Source organism: Ambystoma mexicanum, chromosome 6q (assembly GCF_040938575.1).
Source record: "Ambystoma mexicanum isolate Mex_15411 chromosome 6q, UKY_AmexF1_1, whole genome shotgun sequence".
Taxonomy (NCBI): Eukaryota; Metazoa; Chordata; class Amphibia; order Caudata; family Ambystomatidae; genus Ambystoma; species Ambystoma mexicanum.
In genome coordinates this window covers 927,405,612-927,423,040 of record NC_090937.1, presented here as the reverse complement: position 1 = coordinate 927,423,040, position 17,429 = coordinate 927,405,612, and the positions used below count along the sequence as shown (strand labels likewise).

Here is a 17,429-nt window from a genome sequence, read left to right as displayed (position 1 = left end):
GGTGGAGCCTGTATGCAATAACACAGTGTGACTAACTTACGTTCTATCATATCACATTTATCTACAATCTCAGTTAGCACCCGTTCTAGGGCTTCCCATAGTTCTTTGTTTTTCAATGGACTGAAGCTCTCATTTTCTTCTGAAAGTCTACTATTTATAGAGATCATACTGGTGTTAATTCTAGAATTGGGGACAGGCGCTTTAGTGTTTGTCACCTTAGTTGAAGTATCAGCATACATTATTAGGCCAGAAAATGGATCAACAATAACTCTTTCTTTTCCTTCCTCACCTAGTTTACTCACTTGGTCAACATTACGGCTACAGTCCTCCTCCAGATTGCCATCATGATGTCTGGCTTCATCTACTGTTTCATGTATCATGGAACCCATTTCATGCCAGTTAATAGAGTTATTGGGAATGGGCATTTTTGGCAGATGCACCTCTGGACCACTCCATATGGCCATATCGGTACAGGTATTACACAAATCTGTTATGCTTATTCTCTTATGGCATTCATCTCAACTCTGCTATTTTGAGTTTCTAACAGCTCAGAGAGTAATTTAGCACCAATACACGGCAATCTCTTAGAGAGATCCTCCACCAGTTCAGCACTTATTTCTGTTATTACACTCTCTGCTAATTGTTGCTACCCGACTTTGTGGATTCAATGCTATCAAAGAAAGTCGTCATTTTAGCTGGTTTGGCTTCAGGTAGAAGACCATGCTTGCTTATGATCTTCCTTTTGCAAGCACGGTTAGGTCGCTGGATCATGTCAGTTAATTTTTTTACTTCAATGTCTATACTACTGTTTGATCTAAGATTCATTATCAATTGAAGTTTATTAAAATACCAACCAGGCAAATGTTAAATAACAAGACCAAGTCCACTCACCTTTGGTAATATTTCACTAGCGGACACTATATCAGCTATCTTGTGTCCAGCGTTATTAACAATCCTGTAGTCTGTGTGTTTCTCCCCACACATAACTATTTTATTGATCTTATTGACCTGCAGCATAAACCCTACACCATGCACCATGCACCACGAACAGCAAACAGCACACTTTCCGTGCACTTACTGGTGCGCGTGCGTGGTGCGCTGCATGCTGGGGTTTTCACTCGGCACAGGGGAAGTGGAGGGAAAGGACCACGTGGAGCAGGCCAATCCTTGGCTCTAAAAAGGTTAAAAGAGAGATAAAACTACAATTAGGGTCATGCGTGAGAACGCTGGGCGTATCAGAACTAGCAAGGGTCAGGAACTTACACGGGAAGTAGGCGTATCCAATCTGACACGAGTCGGGGAATTACAAAGGGGGTGGGCGTATCCAATCTGACACGAGTCGGGGGAGGAACAGAAGAAAAACTAAAAAAAGTGTCCAATCCAGCTAATGAGTGTCGATACGCTTGTCTATATTTACTTCAAGGACAGGCAATGTCCGGGTGTAGGTGCAAAAGACTTCCTTCATACACTCGCAGCTCGCAAGCAAACTCCTCGTATATTGGAGCAGATGACAGAACGGTCCAGGATCCAGATAGAGTCCATCACAACAAACAGCACACTTTCCGTGCACTTACTGGTGCACACGCGTGGTGCGCTGCATGCTGGGGTTTTCACCCGGCACAGGGGAAGTGGAGGGGAGGGACCACATGGAGCAGGCCAATCCTTGGCTTTCAAGGACAGGCAATGTCCGGGTATAGCTGCAAAAGACTTCCTCCATACACTTGCGGCTCGCGAGCAGTATCCTCGTATATTGGAGCAGCTGACAGAACGGTCCAGGATCCAGCTAGAGTCTGTCACAGCAAACAGCACACTTTCCGTGCACTTACTGCATGTAAATGGGTGGCTCAAACTTTCTACTCTACCTACAACACCAGGGAAAGGGGTATGTGCATCCTTTTTTGGAAAACCCTGGCTAATGCAGAGATAGACATCATTGCAGTTATAGACCATGAACCAATATCTGTCTGTTTAGCACTGAGATATATGCACACTAAGTTCTTCCTGTGGAGGATAAACACATGCATAATAGAGAATGAAATCACAAGAGATGAAATTATTAAGGAAATAATTGACTATTAAGCATAACAGAACGGAAGGCATGTCTAGTTCTACATTATGGGAAGCACTTACACGCTACAAGAGATGTGTGATAATGAATTTGACTGTGCGATATAGGACAAAAGAAATGGAGATGAAAAGATTATCCAAAGAAGCGAAAGCTATTGAGCAATGATATGCAGCCACAAAAGACCAAACTCTCGAGGCAGAACTCAGAAAAAAAAATATGAATGAATAAAGAATCTCTGTAAAGGTGGAATATGTCATGTTTAGGTGCAGAGTGAACTACTTTGAACAAGGGAAAAAGGGAAGGCATTTTCTAGCCCATAGACTTAAGGTGGAGGAGAGTGGAATGGCTATTGCTGTTATTAGAGAACACATGGGCACTCCGACTATGACCCCAGGGGGAATCAATGCCAAGTTCTGGAAGTTCTTTGAAAATCCATATTCCTCTGAAGTCAGGAGTGGCGTTACAGACATAGAATCTCTTCTGGCTCAAATTGGTCTACCCAAACTCAAAGATCATGCCGCAAACATTCTAGAAGATGCAGTGCGAATGGACGAAATGCGTTTGGCTATCCTATGCCTGAACATGAACAAAACACTAGTACAGGCGGATTGCGAGCTGAATTCTATCACATTCTTCCTGACTCTGCCATAAAGTTCATCCATGAAATATTTACTGAATCCCTTGTGGCAGGCAGGTTCTCAACCAAGCTCAATTAGACATGCCTTAATCACTGTCCTCTTGAAGAAAGGTAAATCACCAACACACAGCACTAATGACAGAGCAATGAGTCTTATTAACACTGACTGTAACATTTAGGCCAATGTTTTCTCATAGCAGCTGGAAAAAGTTATTCCTCGACTGAACCATGAGAACCAGGGTGGTTTTATGAAAGGGAGACATGTTGCACATAATATGAGAACATTATTGTTGATGTTGGTGCAAGGATATCGAGCTGCCAACTATTGTTGCCATTTCTTTGGATGCCGAGAAGGCATTCAATAGTACTGAATGGGCATACCGTCTAACGACCCTAAACATGTTAGCACATGGTCCCACATTACTGCAATGGGTGAACTTCCTTTATATGGATCATTCTGTCAGTGTTCTTACCAATGGCCTCATATTGTGAAAATTGAACCTCCAAAGCGTATTAAACAAGGATCTCCTCCCTCCATGCTGCTATTCATTATCGCAATGGAACCCCTGGCTATTATGTAGAGCAAGAATACAACATGTCAGAGGATATGGCTATGGGGAAGAGTTAAGGAAGGTTTGGTTAAATGCAGATGACCTTCTGGCGGTCTCCCAAGACCCTGATTTAAGCACAGCCTCCCTTACGGCTGTAATAGAAACATTTTCCAGAATCTCTGGTTACAAGGTGAATTGGAGCACGTTAGAAATTGTACTAGTTTCTCTATCCTGTATGAAGCATATGTTTGATCAATGGATCTTCACGTGGCATCCTGCCAAAAAGAAATATCTGGGAATATGGATTTCTTCATAGCTGAATGAATTGCTACAGATCAATTTCGCAACATTGCTATCCAAAATCCAATCAGACGTACAGAGGTGGTTGCTCCTAAAACTCTCACTGTGGGGAAAAGTAAATAGTATGAAAATGAAAAGGGCAACCAGAATATATTCTATTCTTTCTATGCTCCCTCTTAGACTGCTGTAAGGTTTCTTCAAAGAAATCATGTGATCACAGAACGGGTCCTATGGGAGGGCAAACCACCAAGGCTGCACTCTGACCTGGCATACACAATATTTTACAAAAGTGGGCTCCCAACATATAAGAGCATATTCCAAATAAAGTGGAGTATGCATGTACAAAACCAAAGAAAACTAGAACGGAACACAAGGAAACACATACTACATATACATAAAGAACCTGTAGTTAATCAATAAAAGAGCAACTGACCAGGAGTGACAACGGGACTCCCTGATATATTATTGGTTAACAGCTCAAAGACTTTCACAACCCCAATCTGTGTCAAAAAAGGATAGACATTTATGTTTATTAAGTGCATTATATACATTGGTACAGTGCATGACATAAGATATATTACATAAAAAAGGACTCAATAACATAACCAATTTGTCATGGAACAAAAACAAAAACACTTTTTTTTAGACAAATCAAAATAGAGCATATATATAAAACACATCTAATACTAGTGCAAATTATCAAGTAAGTTGAGACTATGCAGAAAGTGGTCCACAAAAGGCCACCGTCTGTCTAGCTCAATAATGAATTAAATCGTTTTGCAGGTCCTACACAGAATATTGACAGCTGAGAGGAATCCTAAGTGACAGTATGGGACATCCACCTTTCTTACTCCCTCAAAATGAGACCTGGTCACATATGGAAATGTGCATGAATACTGCTCAACCGGCAGCCCCCTTCTGCAGACTTCCAGTTGCAACTGGTGAAGAGGACACAGAGATCTTGTCAATATGGGCTAGTTAATTGGGAGAAAATCTGAGATCTATCTGCTGAAAGAGGTGTAGCAATAATGTAAAACTAGCACTGTTGGACTGGAGCCTAATAGTTTGTCCGATCAAACTGGTGTATCGAACATACTGGACACCAGAACAAATATATAAGAAGAACTTGGTGGATAATAACATATGTTGGAAATGTTAAAAAAAAGAGAAGGGGAACATCTGGTCTGGTTCTGCTACAAGACATAGGAGTTGGGGAAAGGGGTATCTGAGAGAATACACTTAGTGCTGGAAGCTGATGTGCCCATGAAGGTTTCCTTATTCATGCTGGGGGGATGACAAACTAATACGAAAATTGCTAAAAACAAGCAAAGCATGGTTGTTTAGGGGATTCAGGATAGCAAAGAAAACCATCCTTGATGCCTGGAAGTCAACAAGCTTACTGACGATCAACCTTTCAGAGAGCCATCTACAAGAATATAGGGGAATCTGACACATTTCCGGCAATATCGGTCTTGTCCCTGGAGTTAGATGGTTGAATCTGGTACAGAATTAATATGTATATTGACATGTGTCACCGCCCCCTACCCCTTTTTATTTTTTCTCATCCGCCTCTCACGCATAGAGACCAGTGGTCAGCTGACCCTTACCATGGATGCATGTACCCCTTAAGGAGGGCTGGCTTGAAACTTGTATGCTATGTTTGTTTTGAGACTGTACCATGGGTTGGCAAGATTCTGTATACTGTGTTTTATTAATTAATATAAATACATATTAATATTAAAAAAAAGAAAACCAGCAAATATTTTGAGACTACAACCAGCCCAAACTCTGCATTAGCCCTAGAATTGGGACTCACAGATAAGTGCTTGTAGAATTCAGAGCACTTGGTAAAAAGGGTCTCCCTTTACAATTCATTTTTGGGAAAGCAGGAAGCCCATTTACCCCAGCCTGAACACATACTGCACACCTCTTTCAATATTTTCTTCAAATTGAAACAGTGGATGCTGTGGGCTACATTGACCCACTAAACATAATTTCTCCAAAACCAATCTGCGCTTCAGCAGAAACAGCAAAATGGTTGCGCTTGTACCAGTGAGTACCATGGCCTCAAAACTGCGTTTTGCAGTGACAAAAAGATGGCTTCACCATCTTGCCAAGCCCATATTGGGAAGGATGGAACAAGGGGGCACACGGAGGAAGCCTTCCAGTGCGTTATTACATATAAAAAAGAAATAGAGTGAAAATGCAGCACTGCTTTGCTGAAAGCCCAAAGCCCCCATTGAAAAAGGAAGAATTTCACCTTTAAAAATGATGCTGCTCTGACGCTATTTTCATCTGTTCTACTGTTATTAATAATGTCCTGCCATGCCCATTCATATCTCCATTGTGCTGCAGCAAAACCAAGCATGACCCCTAAATGACAGGCTCTGTCAAACCAAATCGGAGAAAAATCAACAATGAAACTTCAATTTTACCCACATGGTAAGCACGTTCATGTTTTACAAAGTATCAAAGATCAGCAGTTCAAAGAAACTCCAGCTATGTAAGCTATGTCAATTTCAGTGCATCTGTACTTCAAATAAACTACTGCCCACAAGAAAATAACTATGGTTGCAAAACAGGGTGGGAATCCGGATGGAAAGTCAAAAACGATTTTTAAGAAGAAAAGTGCTAGCAGCTTGCACCACATGTGTAAAATGGGCTTTGCAAACTAAAGAAAACAAATGCCTGTTTTAAAGAAAAGTAAAATGTTGAATGAAAGCTTGTCTGTGCCCAGCAATGAGAAGGGGTTGGCTGCTGGGAAACACATATGGGCTGTCTATTCAACGGGTTTGTTTTTTTGATTCAGGACCAAATAAAAGAAAATAAAGGTTTTTAACTGCCTTGGCTAGATTGTGCAAGCTTCCAAAAACAGGTTATTCCAGTTGGCAGAGCTAAGGCTTCCCCCAAGAAAGGGAACCACCATAAACTTTCAGTAGATACTAACACCTCCATGATAATTACTAGGTTTGACAGAATCTGGTCTGGGCTGAACCCTCTGACAATGGAACTCCCATGAAAAGGAAGTGTGAAGTGGGAAAGGGGCAATACACCGTCAATCAAGCTGGGAAACCCCCACCTTACTCTGGAGAAAATGACAGTTGGTGGCAGCTGAAGAAAAACAAATGGTCCAGTGATGGACAAAGGACCGCCATTTGTTCCAAAGACTTATCTCTGCAGCAGGACTTTGTAAAAACGGGAAAGTCTCGCAGTTTAAAACCAATTTTGTGGTTTATAATTTGAGACATTGCAGAATTCACTGACACCTTGGGGACAGAAATGGCAAAGAATTGGGGATTATAAGGAAAGTATCCATGATGCCATTGCAAATTTTAATCCTTACATCCCTTATGATAATCCACACACGTGTATAAAGTTACAGAATTTTAGGCCAAATCTTTCATACTCAAAATTACCAAAAAGTATTAGAAGGGTGAAACAATATCTCACAGAGTTCAGAGTTGGAGTGGAATGGTCTGCATAAAATATGTAACCTGTTTATGCAATTTGCTAAGAGACTTCAACTGTATAGAAGTACCATTTGTGGGAAAATCGGATTTTAGCTAAAGTAACTGTCGGAGGTTTTTGAACATTGTAAAACTCACATCACAAATCTGACATTCTGCCTTGAAATCCAACCAGTTGAGAGCGAGGCAGGGACTAGCACCCCTGACCAATCCAGTCGGTTAGAGGTGTGCTTAGTTAAGCCTGCCCAGCCATATACTTTGATGATGTCACTATGCATTATATATAAGAGTCCCTGACAAGACTCTAAACAGACACTGTTCCTGAAGTTCATGTGCTGCGTTCCTGATCTGCTCCAGCCATCTTGCTGATTCCAACTACAAGGCCTAAGCATTTCTGATCCTCTTCCCAGCAAGGCCATTGATCCAGAATAAACTCACTAATCTCTCATTAACAAAAAGGGGAAAGCTGTGGTACCTTTTGCATCCTGAAACCAGCCTGGCTTGCTGCCCATTACCTGCATGCCCACTGCAATCCTGCCATTCAGCTGTCCTTGCCAGGAGAATTACCATCCAGTCACCTGAATTGCCCAGCAGTTCGCTACCCGGTGACCAGACCTTGCCCAGCTGTCTTTTACCCAGCTGTCTTGAGAGGTGTGCCAGCTGTGTGGTGACCCAACCCTGTTGACTGTCCGAAAATCCCAAAACTAGAAAGTGGACTGTATGATCCCTACTCCTTAGAAATACATAGCCTATCTTGTCTTGTCTTTGTCCTTATCCCACTCTCTAAGCAATCTTATCTTACCCCGATAACTTGTTGAAACTGTTCGAATTATCCGCACATCCTGTCCTTCATTTTTAAATGCTAGCGCCATCTCTTTTCAATTTTGTCTTGTGTAATCCTAAGCCATTAGTCATATTTTCAGTGATCGGACTGGTTTCTGCTAAGGTTGGGCGCTGGGGTGACAGGGTTGAACTCGCAAATCAACCTTGGATCTTGCTGTGTTCCTCTTTGGTGGTCTAGTCTAAATACTCTAGTTTAAAGTAAAACTGTTCTTGTCACAACTGATTTCCTTTCCTATTTCACGGCTTCATTTTACTCAAAGCGCCCCTTTTTTTTATATCTTGCATAACTCATCCAGTTTCATAGCTAGAGACCTATTTTCAACTCTATAGTGTCCCTGTGATATATATCTATTCCCCGGCACTCCAAATCAGAGTATTTCACCCATTTTTATTAAAAACCGTTTGGGTAATTTAAAGCGGGAACTGAGTAAATGTGAAGTTTTCCCACGTGTCAATCGGCTGCAGCATGCTCTAAACTTTCCACTCATTTTCAAATTGTATGCCTTTTGCTGATCCATTGCCCTGTGATTGCCAGTGATATAACATACATGCTATTGTGATAAAACATATGTATATTATAATTTAACCACACATTAATTAATTATCTGCCATTTCCGAGTGTTATTTTAGGCCTTTATTAAGGGTTTAAAGTCCGTTTTGCCTCTTACTCTGTAAGGGAAGGTCGGATTTTTATTTTTATTCCCGATTACCTGCTGCTTCTTTCTATCCACTCGGAATTCGATTAGCTGTGGGTTGAGGGAACATTGCAGGGGGAAACCTTAACTTGGGTGCTATCTTTCCTGAAATCAAAAAGTGCTCCTATTCAATTATTCTGTGTATATGTTCTAGGAGAAAGGTAACCAAGTGTCTTGATTCCATTTTCATAGGGATTATCACCCCATTGGTGATTGCTGCCCCATATTAAAATTGTGTGATTTCGTTTGAATTAAAAAAAAAAAAAAATATATATATATATATATATATGTATATTGTGTTTTCACCAACCGGCCTGGTTCATGGTCCATTGTGACCCGGGGTATTTGAAAAAGGGGGTGTGATACGTGTTGTGTACCATCTCAAATTGAATCTGCATAAAATAAGAAGAAAGGCATATCAATTGAGTGCTACATCCTAGGCTGAGACCAAGGTGTGTGTCGCCTGATTGAAATCCTTAACAATGCCATACACAGAAGTCAGGCAAGCCAGCCAAAGACTTGTTCAATCACTGTCTTTTTTTCATGGAAAAGTGTAAAAGGAGGAGCATGGGAAACACCTTGAGGTCAGACCATGTAGGCTGTAGGTTGGCAGGTAGCAGGACACCAGTGTTCAGTGTCCTGCTGCTCTAAAATCATCATATCCTCACTAGGTCTGCAAAAAGTGAAAAAAGGTCTGGAAAGCGTATGTGACAGTGGGTGTGCACGCCACTGGGTCCTTTTTACTTTTAGCTCTCCTGTCAATGGAATAACACAAATAAAAGAGGTGCTGTCTAAACTTTGTTGAAACAAATGCAACCCCATTTGTCCTTCGGATGTTGCTAGGGGCAGGCTGACAGGCTTCTTCTGTGCTCCTCACTCATCATGTTGGTCCCCACAGCAGGGGCTAGCAGGGAAGCTGGATGGGACTAAAATATCAACTCTACCAGGGAGGATGCCTCAGGACTGTTGCTTTTACTCCGGTGGCAAAACCAACATGGATTAAAACTGAAGCTTCATCTGTGAAGGACTGCCATCTAGCCAGGGTGTAAAAACCATAGCTTCCCATAAAGGAGGGTCTGCTCATCACATCCCCCTGCCGGAAAACTCCATGACAAAAGCATAGTGTACAACTGTGCCCTTTTGCATCAGTATCCTGATCTGCAGCCCCTGGTCCCCTGTGGGACAGAGCTGGTTCAGAGGTCACGTGTGGCTTGTTTTGATAGCTGCTGTAACAGCCAAGTCACTGCAGTGCAGAGATTGCATTTAAGTCTACACCTCTGTTCCAAAGTTATCATAATTATGATGAACTACCCACCCGGTGGCAGGATAATCTGCAAATCAAAACCATTTATATCTCTAGGTATGATGGCTGGTAATTCACATAATTATTAAAGCCACATCCGATTTGCATCATGCCAGTGTCATTGTGTGAGCTCGGACAGTTATGAGGGACTATGTGCATTTCAGGCAGCTGCAGTGAATGTCGCAAAGGCAGGATGCATGCCTCTGTTGACTCCCTGGGAGGAAATGCAACTCTTCCCTTGGAATGGAGTGGCGTAACACAAAATGTGGGGGATCCTGCAAGCCATGCTCGGTGCCCTCCAAGCTTTTCAATAAAGCATGGGCCACGGCCCACTCCGGATCGGTTCCATGTGTTAATATCCCTGCAAAACTATTGCGATACACAAATATTGCCATATTTTGTCAGAGATATTGAGGCATGGACCCTGCGGGGGACACCCCCGCTCCCACAAATGATCCCCCCCAAAAATATTGCCTATGGCATTCTAGATGACCATATATGTGGCGATATGTTTGGTGGGATAATATTACTTGTTAACTCCGGATCGGCATTGACCACTTGCATGTGCAATACACGTGATGATCACGCTGCTGCAGGTGTACGCTGTGCACTGCAGTAGAGGAGAGAAGCAAGTATGTGTTTTAATTAAAACCTTAAATCCTTCAACTAGCGTAGAAGCAAGCTGTGCCTGACAAATATGTACGAGCCACCTCCGTGCGTGGCCAATAATATTATGTGCAGTTATAATACCACAAGAAAACATGTTCATCTGGCTCCGCCCATGTATCCTTGCTGGTTCCACATATACTCCCTTGCCACCATGTAAGAACATGTATTATGTTGACAATTTGCTTGCTGGATGCTCAAATGCCTCCACCCACCATCTAAGAACACATATCATGTTGGCTCTGACATTATCACTAGTACAAAAAATGCAATGCAAAAATAAGAAAACATTTCCTTGCTGGCTTCAGAAATGTGGCATGCCTGCTCCTCCATCCATGTAAGAACACACATTATGTTGGCCTTGCCCCTAATGCTAGTAAATAAATGCCATACCACGAAAGGACAAGTGCATGCTCCCTACCTGGGCCCCAGTCTTGCATGCACACATTCATACCCATTCACCCACCAGTCATTCACCCATACAACTTAACTCTCATTAACAGGCACACCCACAACATCCACACTGTGTTCTTATTCACACGCTAATACACACACACATACACACCATTCACATGGAACTCTCATTCATACCCGCACTTACAAAGACAAAACCTTGCATGCATGCACGCGTATATAAATTCACAAATACATCTTAATAATGCAACACCCTTGCATGCACACACACACACAAAAACGTACAAAAAGGCCTTTTTTTCCCTACCGTTTTCCAGAATGTGTCGTACTGTGGGACTCAATGCTCCTCTCCAGACAAGATTCCTGCTCCAGTGTGCCACACGGGCAGGAACCTGGGAGAGCTTCCTGGTTCCTGACATGGGCTGTGTATCTGGAGTTGACACCATGTTTCGTGGAAACCACAACAGAAATAATGCATTTCTGAAGTAACTCAGTCCTGTTGAGGGGGACTCCTCTCAGACATGGGGCTTCGGAGTCCCCAGAACACCAAGCCTGGGATCTCCCAGTTGGAAATTCCCTGAGAGCCTGGCTTCAAAGAGCCAGTTCCATAACAGAACCATAACTCGCACTAGGGGGTGGAACACCAGAGAGCCATTGCAGCTGCAGGGTGGGAAAGGGGCAGCGTTAACACAACACAGCAGGGAGCACAAATGGGTTTGATTAAGGATTCCTCCATCTTAATTTTCTGTGGGCTTTTATTTAAGGACATCAGAGAGAATTCATTTGTACCTCTTTTTGGAGAGTTGATGTTTCCAAATCCCACAGGCTTCGCAGCGAAGCAGTGCTCCAGAACAGAGGCAAGCTCTGTGCCCTACCAACTCACAGGGCACACTGAGGGCGACTCTTGATGAGCGCCAAGGCCTACCACTATGCTAGCTATGTAAATCCCACAGTGTACTCATGACACTGCCCTTAGCTGATCCTCAGCGCTCCGAAGTCCCGGTAAGCACCGGCTCTTTGTACTGATAACCTTACCTGTGCTAGATACTTACGTGTAGTGCCCACTCCTAATACACCCCGTCTGCTTATCTCTACAGACCCCACAAGATACTCGCCGTGTTGGAATATTCTGTCCTGATGAAGGCCATACCATCAGAGCATAATCTTGCTCACCTTCTGGTCGAAACACAGTTGTGTAGACCGTTTTATTGTTCCTTGTTGTCCTTGTTCAACTCTACATTGTTCAGATGTGCTTTGGTTGATTACCACATGTTATCACTTCACTAAATCCACTGGCATCCTTCCCAAGGATGATTAAGTGGATGTGTATGCATTGTTAAGACGCTACAAATATTCAGCATTTGCTCTTTACCAAATTGGTTATTATACCATATATGTGTAAATACTTTTGTATCTTGTGTAAAACCCAGTCAAGTGTATCTATCAACCCTTACTACAGAGTCATTGATACCCCGAGAGGAGTGGGTTCTTTTCTCGTTCATCAGCCAGGTACCCTATGACCTTGGTCACTTTCTCTCATATACGCTATTACCTACCTGGGCAGAGCAAGGCATCAACCAGGTGCCCTTTTGTGTAACGCTTTAGAATTCCAGAAAGACACATTATTTGGTATTCCTATTCTTTTTTATTTAGTGTCACTACTGAAAGTGTTAGTGAAACCCCTGTTTTTTAAAATATACATATATATTTTTAAGAGGACTGGACAAGAAAGCCAGCCACTCTAGAAGCAAAGAGCCACATGGCGCTGTCCAAAGCCCAGGAGCTTGTATTAAAAATAAAAAAATAAAAACTTTTTTATTTTTTCCCCCATTTAATAAGGGGTAGCAAAGGAGACCATAGTGTTAGTAAGGGAAACCTCAGGGGTCGCAGTTGTGACCTGTAGCGACCCCTAAATGACATCCCTGTACACCAGCCTTAAGTTTGCACACACCTGAGCTGGACCGCTTCCCCTTCTTGTCACACTGCTGGCAGGAAACTTCTCGTGCTGATGCCGGTATAACAGGCCAGGATCATTTCAGATCTGTAGGAGCACAAAGAAAACGTGCCCTTAGAGCATAGCTGCTTAGCCACACCCCCAGTTATAACACTATGAACAATGACTAATAGCATGTAATATTATCACACAACACTAAATAAAAGATACATATATGTATATATAATCACTGGAGATGGGCAAAATACATAACAAATCACTGAAAGGGAAGATAAGTATTAGTATGCAGCACTACAGGCCCACAGGGATACCACACTAACTTTAGAAATCCATCCCTAAAATGTATGGGGCTTTGTGCCCAAACGTTAACCAAAGTTCCACAAAGTTTTGTTAGACGGGAAGAAATTAGTGTAGGGCTTCTGGGGTCCAATGAAGAGTTACAAGTGGTAGAGGACAAGTTATTCCAACTTTTAGAAGTGTGCCCAACCTTCGCAGTGCATGCACGAGCAAGCAATGGCAAAGCCAATCTGTTTCTAAAAGTTTACCAAACTTTTAAAAGGGAGCTAGGGGTTCAGGTAAGTACTGTTGCAACCCACCCTCTGTACTCTGATTCTTCTTAAGACTTGGCAGGTCTTCTGAAGAGGGTCTGAGGATGCTTTTCCCGCCTTCAGTTCCAGTCCCTGTGCCCAGGGGTTGCACATTCAAGCACTTTATCGGTTTGCGACAAATGCAGTGCCCCTCTCGGCACAGGACTGGATACAGTAAAGTTATTTTGGATGACGGCCGTTGATGCACGACAACGCTGGGGGGACCCACTTATTGCGGACACACTTCATCTTTTATCTTGGGTCCCCTTGATGCTGGAACCACGATAATTGGCAGAAGCGAGTCTTGTAGCACAAGCTGTCGATGCCCAAAGTTCTGGGCCTCAACGCGGAATGGCAACGTCTGCAGCGTGGAAGCCCACACTCTGAGCTTGCCCGCCACTGGGTGATCCAGGGGCCCTTCTGAAGGCTCTTCTTCGCAGGACAGCGAGCTGATGTTGGGCATGGATGTTCCCTCCACTCCAAGGGTTGCAACTCCTTTGCAGGACTGCTGAAGATATTTTACAAGAAAGGGCTCTTCCAAGACAGTAGCAAAAGTTGGTCCCTAGGCCTTCTTCCAACGGGTCCATGGTCTACCTTACCAGTCTTGCAGCTGTAAAGGATGCTTGTCTCCTTCGGTTTCTTCCGGAATCTCTGAAGAACGGGTGCTGGGGTCCTCTTCTTATCCAAAAAGCAGGTAAGAGTCGAAACCCCCACTAGCCAATCAAAGATTGGGCCCACACACACATCCCAGCAGTGGTCCAATCAGGACCACTGGTGGCACAGCTTATGAATACCATTCAGACACACTGAAAACAGTTTGTGGATTGGGACACGGCAGCCCCAATCCACTTCCTGGCAGCCCTCAGTAGCCCGCGAAAAGCCTCTGCTTTCCCAGGCACTGGAAGTCCATATAAGGATTTTCCTGTCCTCACAGGTCAGGAAGAAGGGTTAATGACAAGATAGACAAGTGACAAATGACAAACCGTGTGTCACGGCCATGTTTAGACACTAGCCACAGTAGGTAACCAAATGTGGTAAACGCGGTAAGGCTAAAGTAAAATACACTAAAAAATAGCAAAAAGTAACTGCTGCCACCAGCTTGTCCCTTAGGCACACCTAAAATAATCACCAATCCTCTGAGTGTTTGTCTAGGGTAAAACGAAAAGTGTACCCCATTGTACTGCATTGTAAGAGGCGGTTTATAGTCATAATGTCGAAAAAAAAATGTCGACAAACAAAAATGTCGAAAAAAAAATGTAGAAAACAATAATGTCAACATCCTATACATATAATGTAAAAAGTCATTTTTTAGAAAAAAAAATGTCGACCAAAAAATGTCAATTAGAACTATCAACACCTCACCCAACACCCCCCTGCCACCCCCACCACACCCCCCCCCCACCACCCTCTCACCCCTCATACTCAACACATTCTATATATATATTTATTTATTTATTTTTTCAATAAATAAATAAACAAAAAGAGTATCATTTACTATGGGGGGTCCCGCCCAACCCCCCCTCACCCAACACCCCCCTGCCCCCCCACCACCCTCTCACCCCTCATTCCCAACACATAGTAATTATATATTTATTTATTCAATAATTAAATAAATAAAAAGAGTATCATTTACTATGGGGGTGTCCCCCCCAACCCCCCTCACCCAACACCCCCTGCCACCCCCCCACCACCCTCTCACCCCTCATACTCAACACATTTTAGTTATATATATATATATATATTTATTTATTTATACAATAAATAGAAAATTTCGATAAAATATTGAAAAAATGTCGACATTATTGTTTGTCGATATTATTTTTTTCGACATTTATTTTTCGAAATTTTGACTGTCGACATTTTTACTGTTGAAATTAATACTGACCACCGTAAGAGGCATTGTACAGTGATATAGAATTACCAAAAGTGTTAACAAGTTACCGAAAGTGGCAACAAAGTAACTAAGACTAAGCAAAACAATGTTTCCCAGTACTGACAGCCTGAAGGACATGTCCGTTTCCCCATGACAGATGAGCAAAAGCCAGTGCAGTGAAGCTGAAGGCTACACTGTACTGCAAAAAGAGCAGATCAGATTCAAAAATAAAAAGCAAAAAGTTTAGGGGTCCATAAAAATGGAGGGAAAGGTGCTGTAAAGAGAAGTCTTTCTAAACAGTCGCTTAGGAGTGACCGAGACAGCTGATAGGCTGTCTGCCCATTTTTGCTGGTGTTAGGCAGAAACCTGTGCAGTTCCCTTAGGGACCACTGCAAAAAGTTTAAGACTACAGGTGTTAGCAGTAAACCCAATTGGTAGCAGTCTGTACCACCCAGATTTACCTGGTAGCTGTGGCTGAGCAGTCAGACTTCTCTCAAGAAGAGTTAGGCAGTATATAGAGTATGCACATTAGGTACAAAAATACAGTAGCACAAGCAAACACTGACCAGAGCTTGGGTATAAAAGTATATAATTATTTATTTAAAAACACACTTGTAAAAATACACTGGCACTAATATGTCAAGCAAGTTCAAACACAGTCACTTGAAATATATACACCTCCCTGATTAATTATTCAACAAGTCTTAGGAAAAGAACACCACTTATTATCAATACAGAGGTGAGCGCTTAACCAAGATGGCACTCCAATAATGATTTAAAAAGGGAGGGAAAAGGCAGAATTAGGAAAGCACACAATACCAACACTTTTAAAAGAACCACAGCAAGTCAAGAAAGGCAGAGTCTATGGTAGAGCAAAAAGTTCATAGGCCAGGCCCACTCTTGGAGAGAGCAAGGCGGAATGTGCCCAAGATCACACCGTTGAAGTATACTTTAAAAGTCTTTGCAGATAGTTCAAAAGGAGTTGGATTAGTTCAGAAAAGTTAGTTAACAGGTCCCAGGTCACCACAGGATAGAGAGTCAAGGATTTACGAGACACCTTGAACAGTCTGTTGCCAGGGAGACCAGGCGGGACACAGTACCTGAAATGGTGAGAAAGCTCCAGCGGGGGCAGTTGTTCCTGCCAGCGGGTGCAAGTCGACGTGGAGGAAAGCTGGAGGTCGTTGCACTGCCAAGGAAGAAACCAGCCGCAGAGTTTCCCGGTTAAAAGGTACTACCCGTTTATTCGCGGTAGTGGTGAAGCATGGCTATCCGCCCGCCGGGGTGCTTGGCACGGGCGATTCGACCACAAGACGATCCAGGAAGGTGAAAAGAGGGCGAACTGGTTAACCCCACCAGTTCAAAGGAAGAAGACAATCCAGGAAGAAGATCTTCTCTGTCGTTGGGAAGTGGTTAGTCGGTTCAGCAGGGCTCCACCGGTGGTGTCGCCGTTGCAGGTTGGCTCAGCTTCTCCCTCTTCGGATTCTTTAGGTCCTGTGGCGACTTCTGAAGTTCCAGTCCCCAAAGCCCTGCTTTTATGCAGAAAACCCCCATTCATCAGTCCTAGCTGTCACTGTCATGATGCCTACCCCTGGGCATCATGACCAAGCCCATCAGCTCCGGAAGCAGTCATCCAGATACCTTTTAAAACCCCAACAGACCATGCTCCTAGTGAGTCCAAGCCACTGTGAGGCCTGGATGGGACTCACAGGGACTATTTTTTACTCGGGCGTGGTTCTAGGGAACTTCTTACCTGGAGCTACTTTGGAGGCTATTTAAACCACCCCCGAACAGCAGCACACGCTTTGCGTTATTCTGCATCCAGCAGCGTAACGCTCACCGTGCCTGCAGTCTGCATCTAGTCTTCTGTCACGCCCGCCTCAAACCTGGAACTCCTAAAACCAAGAGGAAAGAAAAGGACAAGATTAGAAAATAAACTATTTCGAATTCCTCACTGGATTTCGGATCCATCTCGCCTCCGGATCTGGAAGGAACATCATTTCTGTACGCGTCGCATCTCCAGCTACAGCGCCGCACCATACTCACCAGTCCTCGCAGCATCTTTCGATGTGGC

The 17,429-nt window shown here is 43.2% G+C and overlaps 1 protein-coding gene across 1 annotated transcript in view; it reads right to left on the bottom strand.

Moving 5' to 3' along the window:
* The window catches only part of WDR17 (WD repeat domain 17), a 2,439,098-nt gene that overhangs the window by 2,336,069 nt on the left and 85,600 nt on the right, over positions 1-17,429 (bottom strand). Inside the window, exon 2 of the mRNA XM_069631441.1 lies at positions 12,896-12,985. The gene's annotated coding sequence lies outside the window, so the exon portion shown is untranslated. The remainder of the gene's footprint in view (positions 1-12,895; positions 12,986-17,429) is intronic.